Below are 21,409 nucleotides of genomic sequence, written 5' to 3' on the forward strand. Positions count from 1 at the left end.
AAGTGGAATATTCATAATTCATCTTTATTTTTGTTGTTTGGCTTTTATGTATTCTGTCAGACTGTAAAAGCAATGATCAATTAAATATGCCTTTACTTCAGCCTTAAAACCACAGAGTTTACTTGCTGATTTAATATGGTTAGGTAGATTACTGAAAATCTTTATCCCAGTATGTAGTGTGCCTTTTTGGCACAATGATGTTCTCACCTGTTTCATATGAAGGTCAGATTTTTGCCTTGTATTGTGTGCATTTATACCTTCATTATTTAATAAGATATCTGGGTGTCTATCAATATATTGTTTGATGAAAACTGATGTTTTGTAGATAAAAATGCAAGGAAGAGGAAGAACTGACAGTTTTTTGAATATGGGTCTGCATGATTTCGTATTGCTTACCTCTTCAATAATTCTTAGTATTCTCTTTTGCATCCTGAAAAGTTTAATATTTGTTGTTGTATTGCTCCAGAAGATTATGCCATATTTAATTTCAGAATGCACATAGGAGTAGTATACATATAACAGGCTGGCTTTGCTGCAACAAGTTTTAAAGATGCATATCATGTAACAGGTTTTGCTTAGTTTTCTTTGCAAATCTTCAATGTGTGGCTCCCATTTTGTGTTGTTCTGGAGCCAGAGTCCCAGAAATTTGTGCTGTCAACACTTTCAAGAACTCTGTCCCTAAGTTCTATTCTATGTTTGGGTGGTGTCTTCCTTTTACATTATAGAAGTTCAGTGCTCCTGTCTTTTCTTTGTTTATAATTATCTTGTTATAGCTGAACCACTGTTCTACGCTGTTCTTCGTTTGGATAGTGGAGTCTTAGTTTTTCTTCTGTTTTACCACTAATAAGGAAGCTTGTTTCGTCTGAAAATTGGAGGGTAGTTTGGCAATACTTGTTGTAGATAAGATCATTGACATAGAGGAGAAACAGAATGGGTCCTAATACTGATCCTTGAGGGACGCTGTTCATATCCTGAATAGGAGTAGCTGATTTTGTTATGGTCAGTATATTGCACTTCAACCACCTGTTTGTGACCACATAGGTATGTCTTGAGCCACTCATTGGACATACCTCTAATTCCTAATTGGTCAAGCTTCTGCAGTAGGGCATTATGGTCAATGATGTCAAAAGCTTTAGATAAATCAATACATATACCTCTCACAAACTCACTTGCATCCAGTTTAGTATAGATTTCATTAAGAAATTCAAATATTGCACTTTCAGTTGAATAGCCTTTCCTGAAGCCTTGCTGTGAAGGAGAGAGAATTTTATTTTTATTTAGGAAATCAGATAATCTCTCATAAAAAAAATTCTAAAATTTTTGAAAATACAGGCAGTAGGGCAATTGCTCTATAATTTGAAACACTTTCTGGATTTCCTTTTTTGAAAAGTGGTTTCAGTTTTGCTGTTTTTAAGCATGAAGGGAAGGTTCCTGATGCCAGTGAGCTGTTGCACAAGTGTGTCAAAGGTTTAGCTATGGTAAGACATCATTTTTTAATAATTGCATCTGGTATTCCATCAATTCCACATGAGTACCCTGTTTTCAAGGTTTTTATAAGTGACAAAATTTCTTCAGTATTTGTGGGTAAAATGAACAAAGATGTAGACACATTTCTCATACTATTGGATGACGGAGGTGATATTTTGTTGTGTTCTTTCAGTCCACTCACCAACTGTTCACTTACATTTGCAAAATATTTGTTGAAGGTTCCTGCAATTTCTGTTGGGCAAGAAATCATTTGTCCTTCATAACATAAGTTCATATTTTTATATTGTTTAGTTTCAGTTGTTGTTTGATTTAACCACATTAGCTTTGTTTCAAACTCATGTGTACAAGGATTACATCAGTCTGTGGATCTAACTTTCAATTCAGTAAGAATATTCTATTTTCACACTGTTGTTCTTCATATCATCTGATACTCTTTTGAGTTTGTTATTGGGAACATGTGTGTTGTACACACATAAGATGGCCCATAGAATATATTCCATGTTCACCTACAAACTATTCACCCTGGTTTCTCGTAAAATAGGTAAGTAATTTGATTTGATTTCTTTATTAATCTGTGAAACAATTTACATTGTATGTATTTTGTCATTGAATAACAGACAATTTAACAGTTTCAATTTGTTTCTTACACAGTAGTTGATAGTGAAATTTTCTTATGTGTTTCTTACACAATAGTTGACAGTGAAATTTTCTTATAATCTAATTTACATTTTTCATTCTTATATAATTATTATTTCTCCATATAGTTTAACAGAGAACTTTCAGATTTTAAGTAACCTTTTTTAATTCAAGTACTCCGTTACTGTACAGAAACTTTTATTTTTTTTAGTTTTCCTTTGAAAGAGGAGATTGTCTCTATGTCTTTTATGTTTTGCGATAATTTATTATATAACTTGATGGCATTGTACAGTAGACTCTGTTGCGTTTTAACTTTATTTTTTCTATCCAGATGCAAATTATTGCAATTCCTAGTTTCGTAACCATGTACAGAACCATTGTTAACATAGTGTCCAATATTTTTATTAATGTACATAACATTCTGAAAAATATATTCACATGGGACAGTTAAGATTTAAAGCATTTTAAAAAGTTCAAGGCAGTGAACCATTCTGCCACTCTTGGTCATTACACATACTGCTCTTTTCTGCAATTTGAATATAGCTTCGATATTTTTCCTGTTCGTTCCCCAGAATATTATCCCATAACTAATAACAGAATGGATATACACAAAGTATACTGATCTAATACATGAAATATCCCATGCTGAAGTAAGAACTCTGAGGGCATAGCGTGCTATAGAGATTCTGTTACGAAGTATTTTCACATGGGCTTCCCACTTCAACTATCAACTTGCATCCCAAGAAATTTTGTGCTTTCCACCCATTGTATGGTTTCATTACCTAACTTCAGGTTATTATGATATGGTTTTTTGTTTATGTAAAAGTTCATAACACTTGTTTTCTTAATATTAAGTGTGACTTTGTTGTTAACTGCCCACTCATATACACTTTTTAGTGTTTCTTCAGCTTTCTCTCTTAGATCTACATATGATGTGTCACTGATTAGCACATTAGAGTCATCTGCAAACAATATTGTATGCCCATGCTTTATACTTTGTGGGAAATCATTAATATAAATTAGAAATACTACTGGATCTAGGACACTACCCTGTGGTACACCTATATTTATACGTTTGGGGTCAGAAATATGTTTTTCAATACAGTTGGAGTTACATGATAAATGTGTTATTTCAGTCATCTGTATTCTATTTTCTAGATATGACTGGAACAATTTTTTTACAATCCCCATTATTCCCAGTTCATCTAGCTTAACCAACAGTGTTTTGTGATCCACTGTGTCAAAATTTTTGGTTACATTGAGGAATATACCTGTTGTATAGTTTCCTTTATTGAGTGCTTCTAGGATATATTTAGTGAGATATCCTGTTGCTGCTTCTGTGCCTTTCCCTGTTCAGAATCCAAACTGGTCCTTGGCTAGGAGGTTGTGCTTATTTAAGTAGCTCATAAGTCTATCTTTCACAATAGTTTCTATTATTTTTGCAAGGCACGAGAGCAGTGAGAGTGGCCTATAATTTTCTATATTTCCTATGTCTCCTTTTTTGAAGAGAGGCAGTACTTAAGCATATTTTAAGTAGTCAGGAAAGTAACCCTGCTTGAATGATTGGTTTATAATATTAACTAATGATGATAACAGGCTCTCTAACAGTCTTTAATTAGAGAACTTGGAACTTCATCTAAACCAGCTGAATTTGTATGTTTCACTATAGAAGACTAATCCTGGTATCCAGGTTGCTTAAAGCCTCTAACCCTGCAGAAAATGCAAAAAGGAGTAATTACATTAAAATAAAACCCGTCCCATAAGAACATTTACAAACCCAGCTGTGAAATTTAGTTCTTTTATAAGAAATGTGTAAAATTCCCAAATACTGACACTTCATCTAGCTTATAATTAGCTGCTACAGGCCAAGAGGAACTCACAACTTTTTACTGCTCCTTAACCAGTACACAAGTTCCCTGTGCCTTATGTAGGCAATGAAGCTCAGGCACACATGTTCTCATCCATTTATTTGGCCAAATATCTAACTCCAAGGGGATGCACTATCCATGTGCATTATTCTGCCTTACGATCCTGAAGGAAGCCTTCAATTAACAACAACATCCCACAATTGTGAGACTGTCGAGTGCACTGCTTAATGCAGAAAAATACTTCCACCACAATCCAAAATTGTTATGGCCGTATCGTCCATCTGTCCTCTTTTACTCCCATGTGGTACACGTCCTCCCTTGATGGGATGAAGCTAACCATTTCATATCAAGGTGTATTACCCTGTACATCATGAGATATTTTTTTCTACATTATAAAGTAGAGGGACAGGGAAATAAGATAGATATTTTTGAGCACACTTCTACAGATTACACCTGGCGGTCAAGTGTGCGTGAGTTGGGTTGCATGAGAGAAAAGAGAGAGAGAGAGAGAGAGAGAGAGAGAGAGAGAGAGAGAGAGAGAGAGAGAGTGTGTGTGTGTGTGTGTGTGTGTGTGTTGTCTTTTTTTGACAAAGGCCTTGTTGGCCAAAAGGTCATTTTGTGACAGTATTTTTGTTGTGCCTACCTGCGACTCAGCATCTCTGCTATATGGTGAGTAGCATCTATCCTTTTCATTATACTGTTACAGTCCATTTTTCATTGTTGATATTACACCTCACACACTAGTTGCCAGTGATCGTAAAAAATCTGCAAATAACATACACTTGTTTTCAATCCAAAATTACTCCTTATCTGGTTTTTACTATTATACTGACTATAGAGGTGGAATTGTGACTATCTACCTGAGAATAATAAGTTAACAGGATCTTCTGAAAATGCATCCTGGGTAAAAGGGTATTCTTCTGTGAATTGTGTTTTATTCATCTCATGAGGTACATTTGCAATCCATTTGGTTTGCGTACAGGAGACATGTCAAAAATTTATAAAACAATTACAATGATTTTTACATTAATAAATAATAGCACTATAACAAATAACAGCACTATAAGGATAACACATTGTACCCAGCTCAAATTTCTAGTTTGTCCTGCATGAATTCATCCACTGAGTAATAACACTTCAGTGTCAGTACCTCATATAGTTTTCTTTTAAGTCAACCTAAATTCATCTGCATCAACTTGTTCCCTTTTAATTTATTACAAATTTTCATTCCCATGTATTGATGTCCCTGGGCATACAGTCTGAGGCGGTGGGTGGGGAGCATAAAATTTTCTTTTTTTCTGGTATCATGTGAATGGACAAAATGGTTCCCTCAAATAATTCATGTCTGCTGTACAAAAATATAATAGTCTCATATATGTATAAGGATGGCAGAGTTAATATTTTGCTATCTTTCCGCCGTCCACCTAACCGTCGTAACCTGTTAGTTCATCCCTATGAAATCCCCAAACCACATTCCCTACCCTCTGGCTCCTATCCTTGTAACCGCCCCCAGTGTAAAACCTGTCCCATGCACCCTCCCACCACCACCTACTCCAGTCCTGTAACCCGGAAGGTGTACACGATCAAAGGCAGAGCCAGGTGTGAGAGCACCCACGTGATCTACCAACTGACCTGCCTACACTGTGACGCATTCTATGTGGGAATGACCAGTAACAAACTGTCCATTCGCATGAATGGACACAGCCAGACAGTGTTTGTTGGTAATGAGGATCACCCTGTGGCTAAACATGCCTTGGTGCATGGCCAGCACATCTTGGCACAGTGTTACACCGTCCGGGTTATCTGGATACTTCCCACTAACACCAACCTATCCGAACTCCGGAGATGGGAACTTGCTCTTCAATATATCCTCTCTTCCCGTTATCCACCAGGCCTCAATCTCCGCTAATTTCAAGTTGCCGCCACTCATACCTCACCTGTCATTCAACAACATCTTTGCCTCTGCACTTCTGCCTCGACTGACATCTCTGCCCAAACTCTTTGTCTTTAAATATGTCTGCTTGTGTCTGTATATGTGTGGATGGATATGTGTGTGTGTGCGAATGTATACCCGTCCTTTTTTCCCCCTAAGGTAAGTCTTTCCACTCCCGGGATTGGAATGACTCCTTACCCTCTCCCTTAAAACCCACATCCTTTCGTCTTTCCCTCTCCTTCCCTCTTTCCTGATGAGGTGACAGTTTGTTGCGAAAGCTTGAATTTTGTGTGTATGTTTGTGTTTGTTTGTGTGTCTGTCGACCTGCCAGCACTTTCATTTGGTAAGTCACATCATCTTTGTTTTTAGATATAAATAAATAAATAAATAATAAAAGTTCTGTTGTTGATGTCCTTGGAATTCTGTATATTGATATTATTTTAACATTTGCTAGTGAGTCCACTATTTCTACACAACAGCTCTCGAACACACATTCCTCATTTAAATAATTAAAACAGTTTCTGGTCTCATAATTTATATCACTATGTAGAAGTATACATGAGCCTCCACATGACTTGCTTCTTCTGCAAAAGCTACTTGCTAATCCGAAGTTCCCTATTTTGTTTAGAATTTTAATTGTGTCTTCAGTAAACCAGTGCTCATTTAAACAAACAACTTTAATATTTGCACATTCTGACAGAATGATTTCCAATTCATCTATTTTGGAGCTTTTATTGTTAGAAGCATCAATATTTAAGCCATTTATATTCCAATGGATAACATACCTACTTTGACTATCACTTAAGAGACTTTAGCACATTTCCTGCCATATAATGGTTTGGTTCTGTCTTTATTAATGCTACACAAGTTTTTTCACCCCCATCACTACTTATAAGTTTCCCTTATTTTTTATGATCTGGCAAGTACTACAAACATCTTACTGAATATTTTTGAGCCCAACCTATTCAGATGTAGACCATCTTTGGCAAGATACTTTGCACTTATAAATTTGTTGGGATCAATGAAAACGACTCCTAGTTTATTGCACTGTTCTTTAATATTGCTGTTTATTCTCTCAACATAGCTGTCACTCACCGATCTTCTGTACACAATGCCACTTATTATTATTCTGGAATTTGGGTAGAGTCTTCTAGCCAGTCAGATGAGGTTTCTTGTGTGGTTTACAATTTCTTCCTCACTGTTGTTTCAAAGCGAATTTGTCCCCACATGGATAAAAACACCTTTTGGATTTCTGCTATGCTTATCTGTTGCATTCTCTCTTGAGTTTAAGACGTTGTTTAGGTGTGTATGCAATTGATGCGTCCTGACTCCAGGTTGAACGTCGATTTCGGAGTTTGGTACAACTATGTTCTTCAACAATGAGTCGCTTATAATAAAGAATTCACTTTCTTCTTATTATAATGCTTCTTTCTGTCTTTTTTGTGCGTTACACTGGTCGACTTATATGTGTTTGGTTCTTGAGTATCTTCAGTTTCTTTTTCTTTTCTAATGGTGGCTGAATTTTTTCGTTGTTTGTCAGTTGTATCACTCTATGTATTTGTCGAAGTAGGTCCATCTAATACTGAAGTTTTTTCACATACATAAGACTCTTCTCATTTCACTTTGAAGTAGACGAATAATTTGTACTGTGGAATAGTTGCTGTTAAGATAAAATTCTTGTCTGTTGTATACTTGATCTTAGCATTGTATAAATCTCCAAATGGAAATTTTTTATTATTTCTGAATTCCCTTGATACATTTTTATTTAAATTAATGTCTAAGCAAAAACATTTCAGTGTTGTACTATTAGGGGATATTAATGTTAACACTTTAAAAGATTCTCAAGAAAGCAATCTGTTAGCAGATGTAGCAACAGGAATCACTCCAACTAGTATAAGTTCTATAGCTCACATTATTACCAATTGTAAGAATATTATTACAGCTACTGTTGTAAATGGTCACATCTCTGAACATATAGGTCAACTATTAGTGCTAAAGGGAGAACTTTGTACAAAAACATAGAAAAATTATGAATATGAAAGAACTCTCTCTGTTATCAACATTGCCAAACTGAGAGACAGCCTTAGTGAGGAATCTTGGAATTTTGTGTTACAAACCTGAGGAGTAAATAATAAATGGGATGTCTTCCTAGATACATTATCTTTACATCTATGTCAAACTATTCCTATCTTCATCATCGTCGGTGTTCTGCCAAAAGGCAGGTATTCACGTGGTAGTTCTCCAGGCTGTCTGGTCTTCTGCCATCCTCTTCAGGTGTGCATAATTTCCTCTTCCCTTTATGTCATCTATCATCTTCTATCTCCTTCTTCTTCTTAGTCTTCTCCCACAAATCAGTCCTTCCAAAGCATCTGCTAGCAAGCACTCCCTTCTCAATGAATGTCCTAACGAGTTTTTTTTTCCTTTCTCTTACAATCTTCAGCCGACATCTTCTCTCACCAACCCTTTCCAATATGCTTTCGTTACTCACTCTTTCCATCCAGCTTATTCTCTCCATTCTCCTCCATATCCACATCTCAAATACTTTTAACCTTTTTTCATCCTCCCATCTCAGGGTCCATGTTTCTGACCCATATAGTGCCACACTCCAGACAAAACATTTGCCAAGCCTTTTCCTTAGACCTTTATCTGATTTGCCACATAAGAGTCTCCTCTTTCTGCTGAATGCCTCCTTCACTATGGCAATTTGACTTTTCACCTGCTGATAACATCTCAAGTCTTCAGTTATTGTGCTTCCAAGATATTTAAATGCACTTACTTGGCTAACGGTAGATTATCCTGCTTTAATATTGGACAGTCTGCGTCTTGTACTGATGACCATACTCTTTGTTTTTGCTGTGTTTATTTGCATCCCATATTCCACACAAGCTTCATTCAGATCTTTCAGCATGTTATTCACTGTCCGCTCACTTTCTGCCACTAATACCAAGTTATCAGCAAATCTTATAAATCTATTCTCTTTCCACCAATACATATTCCTCTTTTCCCATCTAATCCTTTCCCAATAATCTCTTCGAAGTATGCATTAAACAACAGTGGGAAAAGACAACAACCCTGTCTAACACCTGGTCCAATGCTGCTTCCTTCTGACATTTCATTTCCAATCCTTATCCTTACTTTCTGGTCTAAATATAGATTCTGCATCAGTCATCTCTGTTTCCAATCTACTCCTTTCCTCTTCAAAATATCCATCAGCTTGTTCCACTGAACTCTGTCAAAAGCCTTATCTAAATCTATAAAAACAGCAAAGATTTCTTTACCTTTTTCCATATATCTTTCCCCTATAGTTCTTAACAGGCCAATAGCATCTCTTGTTCCTTTTCCTCTTCTAAATCTGAACTGCTCCTCTGCAATCCCTCTATCCAGCTTCTATTCAATACTCTCAGTAAGACTGCAGCTGCATGAAAAATTAGACTGATGGTCCTACGCTCTTCACATCTTTTAGTGTTTCCATTTTTATCTATTGGTATCATAACTGTTGCAGGGAAGTCCTCAGGCCATTCCCCTTTGACATATTCCCCATTACAGTGGTAAACTATTTCTTTTCTTGACTTGTTTCCCACACTCTTCAACAGTTCTGCTGGCAAATCATCAATTCTACATGCCTTACTATTCTTCATCTCCTTCAGTGCCTTTTCTACTTCTGCTTCCAAGATGCAATACTTGAGTATTGCTCATCAGTATGGGATCCATACCAGGTCGGGTTGACAGAGGAGATAGAGAAGATCCAAAGAAGAGCGGTGTGTTTCATCACAGGGATATCTGGCAAGCGTGATAGCATTACGGAGATGTTTAGCAAACTCAAGTGGCAGACTCTGCAAGAGAGGCACTCTGCATTGTGGTGTAGCTTGCTGTCCAGGTTTCGAGAGGGTGCGTTTCTGGATGAGGTATCGAATACATTGCTTCCCCCTACTTACACCTCCTGAGGAGATCACAAATGTAAAATTAGAGAGATTAAAGCGCGCACGGAGGCTTTCCGGCAATCGTTCTTCCCGCGAACCGTATGCGACTGGAACAGGAAAGGGAGGTAATGACAGTGGCACGTAAACTGCCCTCTGCCACACACCGTTGAGTGGCTTGTGGAGTATAAATGTAGATGTAGATGTAGATGGTGAATCCCTTTCCATCTTCCGGCACATATTGCTCCTCTTCAACCTTAATTTCGCTTTGTATTTCATCTGCCTTATACAGACATTCAGTGTATTCTTGCCATCTGTTCAAAACCTCCTGTGGTTCTATTTCCATGTTATTCCTCTTTCTTATACATTCAAAAACTATCTCACTAGCCAGTCTATACATCATTTCATACTTTCCCTCTTTCTCCAGTTTCTCTATTTTGTCACATTTCTGTTTCATCTATTTTTCCTTTGCTTCTTCAGTTTCTCTTCTTAATTCATTATTCAGTTTCCTGTGCCTCTTTTTGCCTTCTTCAGTTTCTACATTTTTCCACTTTCTCCACTCTTCCATCTTTTTCAACATGTTTTCTGTTATCGATTCTTTCCTGGTACTTTGGGATACTGTAATTCCTAGTACCTCTTTGGCAGAGTCCGTGAGTCCTCCTCTCATTTTCATCCATTTGTCATTAACACTTTCATCAACACTACCTCTTTCCCATTTTTCCATAAATCTGTTCTCCAAATCTGATGCCATTCCTACCTCTTTGAGTCTTTCTCTGTTTAGTATTTCTTTTGCTTTACCTCTCCAGACTTTTTTCAACTTCACTTGTATTTCTCCTGCTACTAGGTTGTGGTCTGAATTTATACGCTCCTGGATAAGCTTTGGCATTCTTCAAACAGTTCCTAAACCTTTTTTGTATCAGGATGTAGTCCAACTGATATCTTTCCCTAGTCAAATTTGATACCCATGTGTAACGTCTCCTTTTGTGGTTTTCAAACAATGTGTTACCCACTGCTAATGAATTCTCTTTACAGAAAAAATTTAGTCATCCACCTCTCTTATTTCTTATTCCTAATCCAAATTTTCCTACTGTATCTTCATCTCTTCCTTCACCCACCACTGCATTCCAGTCCCCCATGATGATACTGCAGGCATTTCTATTTTCTTTCTCAATGAGTTCTTGTATTTTCTCATAATATTCTTCCACTTCCTCATCTCTATGTTGGCTGGTTGGCACATATACCTGTATTAAAACCAAATCTTTTGAACTACCCTTCAGTCGTATCATCATCAGTCTTCCATCAATATGTTGTACCTTGATTACCTTATTTTTCAGCTTTTGCCCTATCAATATTCCTACTCTGTTTTCACCACTCCTGATTTCCCCTGAGTAAAAGAGCTTATAATCTCCTCTTTCTATCTCACCATTCTCTCCCCATCTCATGTCACACGAACCGAGGGCATCAAATCTGTTCCTTTTCATCTCCTGTTTTGCATTCTCTAGCTTTCCTGCTTTCCATGTTCCAATCCTTACCTTTCCTCCCTTCGCTGTCCCTTTCTTCCTTTCAAATACATCTACTCTCAATGTGTGCCCCTCCTGGAGATCCGAATGAGAGGAAGTTTTAACTCCGGAATCTTTCACATGGAGAGACATACTATGTACTGCTTGGGTATGTAATGTGGTAGTTTCCCGTTACATTCCACAAAGGCAGTAGGATGCCCAGCCTAAAATCAGCCACTCACTATGAGTCAGACACCGTCTGTAGCCACCCCTCTGGGGTACAGTCGCTACTTGTACTCTTTGTGTACCAAAAGAGAAAAGGTGCCTCTTCCGCCAGCTTCACTGTTCTGAAAGACTCTTTCTCTGCTATCGCTGCCACTGAGGTATTATACATATAACAGGAAATGACAGGAAAAGGACATGGTGAGGAAAGGTTTGGGATAGGAAAGGGGGAGTGATAGGCTGTTGTGGGACACACTTTGTCTGGCTTCTCCCATTTGGCCTGTCCAACTTGGGTGACCCTTCTGGTAGCTAAGCTACTGCCGGCATAGCCCTACAGATTTATCTTTGCTATAAGAAAGATAAATATAAATAAGAATAAAACACTACAGCCTAAACCTGTAGAATTTGATAATTTTCCTAGATAATTGAAAGAAAAAAATTGAAGACATGAATATGATGCAAAGAGAGACATAAAATAAGGCACACAAGGATAAACACAGATGATGTTAAGTACCATTTTTGCAAGCAAGTCAAAATATTTATGCCGAGAAGATTGATTCAAAAATATAAAACTCAGATTGTATCTCAAAGACCTGCCACTCCATAGTAAATGAAATAAGAGTCAATAAAATGAAACTAAAAATAATAACGTCAATATGCACATATCTAATAACAATATTGTCACCAATCCTAAGGAGATAAGTACCATTTTAGTGACTACTTCACAATAGTAGAATCTGACTTTTGTACTGCAGATAAAGTACATGCTGGAGACCATACTGAGGTAAACTCTGAACTTGAAGTTGAACTCAAGGGTATTTTGCAGCTCATCAGAGAATGTAAAAACAAAAAAATCTGCTGGCTGGGATAAAATTACTCCACTTTTAGTCAGACAATGCCAAAATAATCTAACATATCCTTTGATGCATCTAATAAATAGTGTCTTAAAAGAAGGAGCATTCCCTGCTATACTAAAATTAGCCATTGTTAAATCTCTCTACAAAAAAGGTGATAAACAACTAGTACAAAATTACAGACCACTTGCTTTAACTTCCATTTTTAGTAAGTTAATTGAAAAAATAATTCTGGAATATATATTATAATTTTAGGAGTGGCCATAGCATCATGAGAGCAGCACTACAATTTATGCTGAAAATTCTTGACAAAATTGATGAAAGCATGCAAGTAGCTGGAGTTTTCTTAGATTTATTACTGGTTTTTGATAGAGCTGATCATGAGGTACTTCTTTCAAAATTGATCACAGATAGCATCAGTGGAAAAATTTTGCATCTTATCACACCATATTTAAAGAAACAGGAGAAAGTGTACTCACAATAATGGAGAAACATTAAAAAGTTATTCATCAAGTGTCAGGAATTAAATTAAGTTTGGTGTGCCTCAGGGATCGATAATTGATCCCATCCGTATCATATGCTATGTCAATGGCTTCTCAAATACATTTAAAAATGATACCTTCATTACTCTGTATGCACATGATGCTTCAGGCTTTTGTTGTGGAAATGATATATTTGATCTCACAATAGAGGTAAAAAATTTTATAGATGTAGCAAAGACAAAGTTTGAAAATGACAATCTAAAAGTCAGCTTACGAAAGACATATGCAGTTTCCTTCAATGTTGGGGACTTGCAAAATTGTATTGATTCTCAAGATAGCAATATATTAGGGAAAATCTGCATTGAGTGTAAATGTTTAGGTATTTTTGTAGATAGCAAACTATTAGGGACGCACCAAATTGGCAATATGTCTGCAAGACTAACTTCTAGCATATATGTCTTTAGAAGAATAGCTCCATATGTCAACACCCAAAGATGAGGACAATGTATTTCATTTTAATCCAACCCTTTCTTGCATATAGTCTTGTATTATGGGATAGGGCTTCCAAAACTCATGTTGACTAAGTATTTACACTGCAGAGAAGACCTTTGAGAATATTAGCAAAACAGATGCTAGAACATCAACCAAGAGATTATTTGTAGATTTTAAAATTATGACTAGCTGTTGTATGTGTCTGTTTGAAAAATTGTACTAGCTGTAGAAGATAAGAAGCATACATGATGAAATGTAGAAATTCATGAACATAACATTAGACAAGTAAAAGGTAATCATACAGTAAACAGAAGACTGAAAAGAACTGCAAACAGTCCATACAATAAACGAGCAAAATATTTTGATGCACTAAAATGTTAACATGTGAAAAAATCAAATAACATCTAAAATCATGCTTCCAGAATGAGATTTTCGCTCTGCAGCAGAGTGTGCGCTGATATGAAAGGTAGGAGATGAGGTACTGGCAGAAGTAAAGCTGTGAGTACCGGGCGTGAGTCGTGCTTCGGTAGCTCAGTTGGTAGAGCACTTGCCCGCGAAAGGCTAAGGTCCCGAGTTCGAGTCTCGGTCGGGCACACAGTTTTAATCTGCCAGGAAGTTTCATCTAAAATCATGGTTCCTTGAGCAGTGCTACCATAGCCTACCATAGAAACTAAAACCTAATATATTATTATGTAAAATAATGAAGACTGTATCCATAATGAAATAAATTTAGATTGCATACAAGTTGTATCGGTTGTACTACCAGTTGCTTTGTATGTAATGACATTTCACACAAATAAATTACAAATCTTTCTACTCTTCAAGCACTTTTCTTTTCCAGGTAGCTTATTATCTTTTATAGCTTGGACTTACTTATGGACTGCCTAGATTGCCACCTATAGTGGTTCCTGTACTTTTCCCTCCACTGAATTAATGTTATGACAGGCTTATACATTATCCTTACCCTGTGTTGACATCTATACCTACATGTTAGCTTGTCACTTAATTTCCATGGTGGATATCTATTCCCTCTTCCCCTGGTGAATGTGGTGATGCCAATACCAAGCACTTGCAATAGTGACTGAATACATATTTTAGTACACTATTTATTAATTTATTTTATTATAGGTGTCAGCTGCTACATAGGCCTTTTACTTCCCTGACGTCTGTTTCTACTGATGGATTCCACTTACATGGGTTTGTAGTAGATTTAAAAGGTTCTCAAAACTCTCCAGTTTTCTGCATGCAATTGTGCCTAAATAACAGAGTGCAGAGAGTAGAAATTTCACAGAGCACATCCAAATATGTGGTACACTAAATCACTTCTCTGACCCACAGTATGTTAATATAGGAGTCCCACAAGGAATTTACATCAATGATTTTCCACAAAGTGTGGAGCATGGAGAAAAAGTACCAACAAGACAACTGACCTGCCATTGGAAAAAGCCAATGAAGTACTAGCAGATTTTCACAAATGGTCTACAGAGAACAGAGTAACTCTCAACATTAAGAAAACAAACAGCATGTGCTTTAGAATAAACAAGAAGCACAAGTCCATAAATTTAAAACTACACAACACTTCAATAACAGATATAACTAAGACTAAATTCCTAGGACTGCACCTGACAGCCAACTAAAGTGGAATGAACATGTCAATACTATCTCAAAGAGGATCTCCACAGCATGCTATGCATTTAGAGTTCTTGCATCAGTATGCAGTGACATCTGTGTAAGGTCAGCTTAATTTGGTTATGTGCATGCCATCCTTAGCTATGGAATAATCTTTTGGGGAAATAGTACCCGAATCTACAAGCACTTTCCAGATTGCTGGGTCAGCAAACAAATCAAAAGCTATATGGAATGTAGTAAAAAAAGAAATAGGCCCAAGCAAAAATGTTAGAAATCCAGATGACTTTGTTTTAAAAGATGATCAAGGTGCGCTAGTCAGAAATCATACTTTAGCAAATTACGTTAATGACTACTTCATAAATAGTCCAATCAATCTGCATAAAAATTGTCCTAAGATAAGTAGAACATCAATCCCAGAAGAACAAAGTGTGAATTCATGATTGCTACCTCCCACAAACAAATTGGAAGATAATCAAATAATAAAAAAAATGAAGAATAAAATGTTCTCAGGGATTGACGAGTTACCTTGCTCAGTCATGATGAGATGTGCTAGTGTCATATCAGACCCACTCTCACACATCATAAACATATCATTTTCAGAAGGTGTCTTTCCACAACGACTAAAAATTGCAAAAGTAAAACCATTGTATAAAAAGGGCAATATACATGAAGTGGGAAACTATAGACCAATAGCTTTATTATCGGTATTTTCAAAAGTAATAGAGACAGTCATGAAAAACAGAATTACAAATTACCTCGAGAAATTCAATCTATTGTCTGTAAACCAACACGGCTTCCGCAAAGGAATGAGTACAGAGTCAGCCATCACCCAATTCATTGAAAATATTGTAACGGGACTAGATAAGAACAACAGTACAATAGGAATAAATTTGGACCTCTCAAAGGCATTCGATACTGTCCAACATGATATCCTGCTAGACAAATTAGAATATGTCGGTATACGAGGAGTAGCTAAAAAGTGGTTTCAGTCATATCTCCATAATAGGAAACAGGTAGTAGAAATTGCAACAACAAACAGTAAAAACCAAAGTATTGTTTACAGATCGGATATTCAGACTGTGCCAATACGGGTACCGCAGGGGAGTGTTCTAGGAGCTCTCCTATTTCTTCTTTATTTATTTATTTATTTATTTATTTGTCCATATAAATCTCTTTTTAAGTACATATATTGTACACAGGATATTGGACAGAAAACATTTTTTGGCTATTGGATTTTCAAATATCAAACATAAATTTTATAAATTTTTATGACAAATTGGATCTATACAGTTAATAATTACAAATTTTTGAAATACTGTATATTTATAACTTATTTCTACAATTAAAGATACAAATTACATTTTTTCTTGCATAAGATACTGTGAGACTGAATAGTAGCAGTTTTTCAGAAGGTAGGATGTCACAGACTTTTTAAAGCTTTGTAGTTCAGTAAGAGATTTTATATGTCTTGGTAATCTGTTGTAAAGTTTTGTTCCTGCATGATATACACCTTTTTGGCATAATGTGGTGTTACAATGATTGACGTGTATGTCACTGTCTGACCTGGTACTGTAATCATGGACACTTTTGTTTTGAGGAAAAAGGTTTTCTTTTCTCAGTATGCTTTTTTTGACATGCGTGACTATTTCCAGTATATAAATGCAGGGAAGGGGTAGGATCTTTAGATCTTTAAAGAAAGGTTTGCATGATTTTCTGCTGCTCACTTGTTTCATTATTCTTATAATTGCCTTTTGTTTCCTGAAAACTGTTATGGCCTGATGTACATTTCCCCAGAAAATGATACCGTACTTCAGTATTGAATGTACACGAGCAAAGTATACAGCCCTAACTGTTTCTGCACTAGTACTGTTGCAGAGAATTCTTACCACATAGCTCATTTTTGCTAGTTTTGAATTTAGGGCTGTGATATGAGTGTTCCATTTAAGATTTTCCTGGATATGAATCCCGAGAACTTTAGTTTCATTGACAGAACTAATGTTTTGGTTATCCATACATATTACAGGTTGTGCCGGATTTTTATTTTGATCAGTGTGGAAATTCATTAGTACAGTTTTTTGGGGATTAACTATTAGCCTGTTTCTGGTAAACCATTCAGACACTCCTTTTGTAATATCTTTTGCAGATGCAGTAAGATTTTCTTCATTATTCCCTTCAATCAATAGACTGGTGTCATCTGCAAACAGTACTGGTTCAGAATCCCTAACGAGTGATGGGAAATCATTAATGTAGACCAAAAAAAGAAAGGGACCTAAAATGGAGCCCTGTGGAACACCATGAGTTAGTCCACATGGTTCTGAAACGTGTACCTGGAGTTCATTTCCTTCTGTGTACTTAATTTCAGTTACCTGAGAACGATATTCCAAATATGATTTGATCCACTGATTTGGCACACCTCTTACACCATACCATTCGAGCTTCCTCAGGAGTATAGAATGATCAATCACATCAAAAGCTTTTGTTAGGTCCAAGAATAAACCTGAGATATTTCTGTGGTTGTCCACTGCATTTACGACATGGTTTATCAGATTGAAAGTGGCAGTTTCAATTGATCTCTGTGGTCTGAAGCCATGTTGACACCCAGAAATAATATTATTCTTGTCGAAGAATGTAATTAGTTTTGAAAGGAATACTTTTTCAATAATTTTCGAAAACCTTGACAATAGAGACACAGGCCTATAGTCACCCATACATTGATGATCACTTTTTTTATATAGGGGTATTACTTTTGACATTTTCAGTTGCTGAGGGAAGACACCACATGATAAGGATGAATTGCATATGTCCAATAAAGGTGAAAGTATTTGTCTTGCTGTTATTTTTATAATATAATCTGGAATATCATCAATACCAGTTGAGTACTTACTCTTCAGTGAATTAATGGTATTTAGGAGCTCTGTTGGGCTTACTGGACTGAGGAACATGGATATATTATTTATTTCAATAGATGAAAGTTCTTTCCATGTTGTATTAGGTGGATTTCCAAATTTTTCCTTCACTAATTTCCCAGCAACAGTTGCATAGTAAGAATTGAAACTATTTGCAACTTCCCTAGGGTCAGTGACATTATTGCCATCATGTGATATCACAATATTTTTGTGAGTTGTCTTCTTCCCAGTAAGATCCTGCACAGCTTTCCACATGGACTTAGTTTTATTGGATGACTTCATAATATATTTGTCGTTTTCCTTAATTTTTGCCTCCTTTATGATGCGTTTCAAAACTAGCTTGTATTTTTTGAAATAATTAATAAATTCTGGACTGCTGTTAGTTTTTGACTGCAGAAAAAGTTCCCGCTTCCTTTTACAAGATACTCTGATGCCTGATGTAATCCAGTTTCTGAATCTATCTGTGCTCTTGGAAATAACTTTCCTTTGTGGAAAAGCTATGTCAAAGTTATGCTTGAATATGTTCAAAAAATGTTCCATCTTTTCGTTAGTATTAGAGGTATCATATACTTCTCTCCAAGATTGTTCACTGATTAGGTACTGGAAGCATTCAATATTTTTCCCACTATAAATCCTTTTATGGATAACATTTTCTATACTGGTCGAAGTGTGATTTACAGGTATGGTCAGTAATTGTGAAAGGTGGTCACTATAGCCGGTATCAAAGTTTTCTGATGTACACTTGTCCATGTTTACACATACCTGATCAAGGAGAGTGACACTAGTTTTAGTTACATGTGTTGGAGAGCTAACAGTAAGACAAAGATTGTAGGCTTTTACAATATTTAAAAACGTTTCCCTGTGAGGGCTATGGCTCAGAAAGTCAATATTAAAATCACCACATAGTACCACTGTTTTCCCAGTTGTCTTAAGTTTGCTTAAAGCAAGGTCCAATTTTTTGAAAAAAACACTTATGTTGCTAACAGGAGATCTATACACACATAAAATAATAGTGTTTTCAGACATTAACTCTACAGCTGAGATTTCAAAGTCTCTTTCACAACCAAGTTTGCAAACAGATGTTATACTCTTATAATCTACATTTTCTTTTACATATATACAAGTTCCCCCATGTTTTGATTCCATTCTACAAAAGCAGTTTGCAAGGTTAAAATGTAATATTTTTAAGTACTGAAAATACTCATTTTGTAACCAATGCTCACAAAAACATAACACTGAAACATCTTTCCATTCACTATTGAGGAGTATATTTATTTCATCAACTTTGTTTGTTAATGACTGTACATTCTGGTGTACAATTTTCAGTCTATATTTGCAATTTAATTCTGCATCACATTTATTTGTGATACAGTCTACTTCCCTAAAAAATGCCTTTCACCCTTTTTATAAGACATTGCATCTTTCTTTATGACCCATTTGTCCAAAGTACTTTGGACTGCTTCTATATTAGGCCTATTGTGATTCCAATTTGCTAGATGACAGATTTCTTCAACCAAAAATTGTTTCCCAATGTGATTTAAATGAAGGCCATGGCTGGTGTGCATGGACCTGTCTAACGTGCTTACATTTATTAAGTTCATGTACAGAAACTTTTTGCATACAGTATCTATCTCTTTGTTTACTCTTTCTATTAACTTATTTACACATGACCAAGGAGGAAGGTCGTATCTGTGTGGTTGATTTACAACAGCTACATTTGTGTTGCCTAATTTGGGTAGCACACTTTCAAGAACAGTGATGAGTTCACTACCTTTATCTCTGGCAACATCACTCGCACCTGCAAAAATTACAACACAGTCTTTTGGGTTAAGGTTTTCACACGATTTTACCACTGTTTTTGTCACTTCTGCAATGCCTGCTCCTGGTTTGACAAAGGCTTGGACACTTGCGTTAGTTTGTGTATCTGCTACCTTTTCTGCTATCTGACGTCCATGATTATCGGCAAAAATCAACACTTTTTGTTCTTTTTTGCACACTTGAGGCCAGTCGACTGATTTTTTAATCATATTTCTTTGTTTAGGATGCGACATGCGCGAAAAATTTACAGTGGACGGCTGTTGTTGTTTGTAATTATTATCTGGACTCATATGTTCCTGATTGACATTGTTTGTGGAATCACGTTTGTCATTATAACTATTTGATGCACTTACTTTATTATTTCCAAGTTTTGTACTGGTTTCCACAGTAGTTCTTCCTTTGATTACATCACTCGTAGCTGATATTTCTTCCAGGTTCAGACCATGCTCTGTTTGTTGAGTTTTACAGCCAAGATGTTGCAGCTGTTTCTCCAATATTCCAGTAAATGGTACTCATATAACCCTGTTTGCGGATGACACAAACATTGTAGTAACTGACATAAACTGGGTATTGCCAACATCTGCAACCAGAGTTATAGAATATTTGCAAAATTGGTTTGAAGTGAACAAATTAACCATAAATATCTCTAAAACTAATTATATCCATTACAGGAAAGCAAAGTCACACTCTGATCTAGATATCAGAATACAAAGTAAAGAAATTGTGAGAGTTGCTACCACAAAATTCTTAGGTGTACATATAGATGAAAATTTAGACTGGAAATCCCATATCCTGTATCTCTCACATAAGTTAAGCTCTGCTTGCTTTGCTTTACGCGTTATTAGCTTTGTATGTAGTAGGGAATGTAGCAGAGCTGTTTACTTTGCTTATATACATTTTGCTATTACCTATTGCCTCATCTTCTGGGGTCATAGTAAGAAAAATCTCAAAACCATTTTCACTCTACAAAAATGAGCTGTTAGAATAATCACCAACAGTTCAAGGCTAACTCCTTCAAAGCAGTTATTTAAACAGCTGCATATTCTACCCCTACCGTGCCTCTATATACAGAAAAGCGTAATTAATGTAAAACAAAATGTTAACAATTTCCAATCCAACTCGGATCTACATACTTACAACACAAGAAAGTGCAATGACATTCATATAAAAAGAGTTAACAAGGCTTTGGCGCAGAAACAAACATACAAGGAAGTAGATTGTATAACAAACTACCGGTAAAGATAAAAGAAATAAAAAAATTGTCTTCATTTAAAGAAGCAGTATTCAAATTTTTAATGACCAACTGCTATTATAGTCTAAAAGAATACCTGGAATAGCTCCATACTAAACAATTATATTTATGTACTCTGTGCCAATAGTAATTTTTATCTGACTGTTGCCATGATCTAAATAAATAATATGTACAAAAGTGCTAGAATTGTATGTGTTATATCTAAATGTCAACTGTGTATTCCATGTAAAAAGTCTTTCTCATACATCAATGTAAATAATCAAAGTTGTACATGCTATTTCAATGTGGTCTGATGTTACGTAGTCTACTATGCACATCTGTATTTTGTATAGTATTGTTCACCCTATATGTGTGTATATATATATACTATGTATTTTTTTGATGAAATCCATGCAATGTAAATTGTCTCTGGA

This window comes from Schistocerca piceifrons, chromosome 9, assembly GCF_021461385.2.
Source record: "Schistocerca piceifrons isolate TAMUIC-IGC-003096 chromosome 9, iqSchPice1.1, whole genome shotgun sequence".
Lineage (NCBI taxonomy): Eukaryota > Metazoa > Arthropoda > Insecta > Orthoptera > Acrididae > Schistocerca > Schistocerca piceifrons.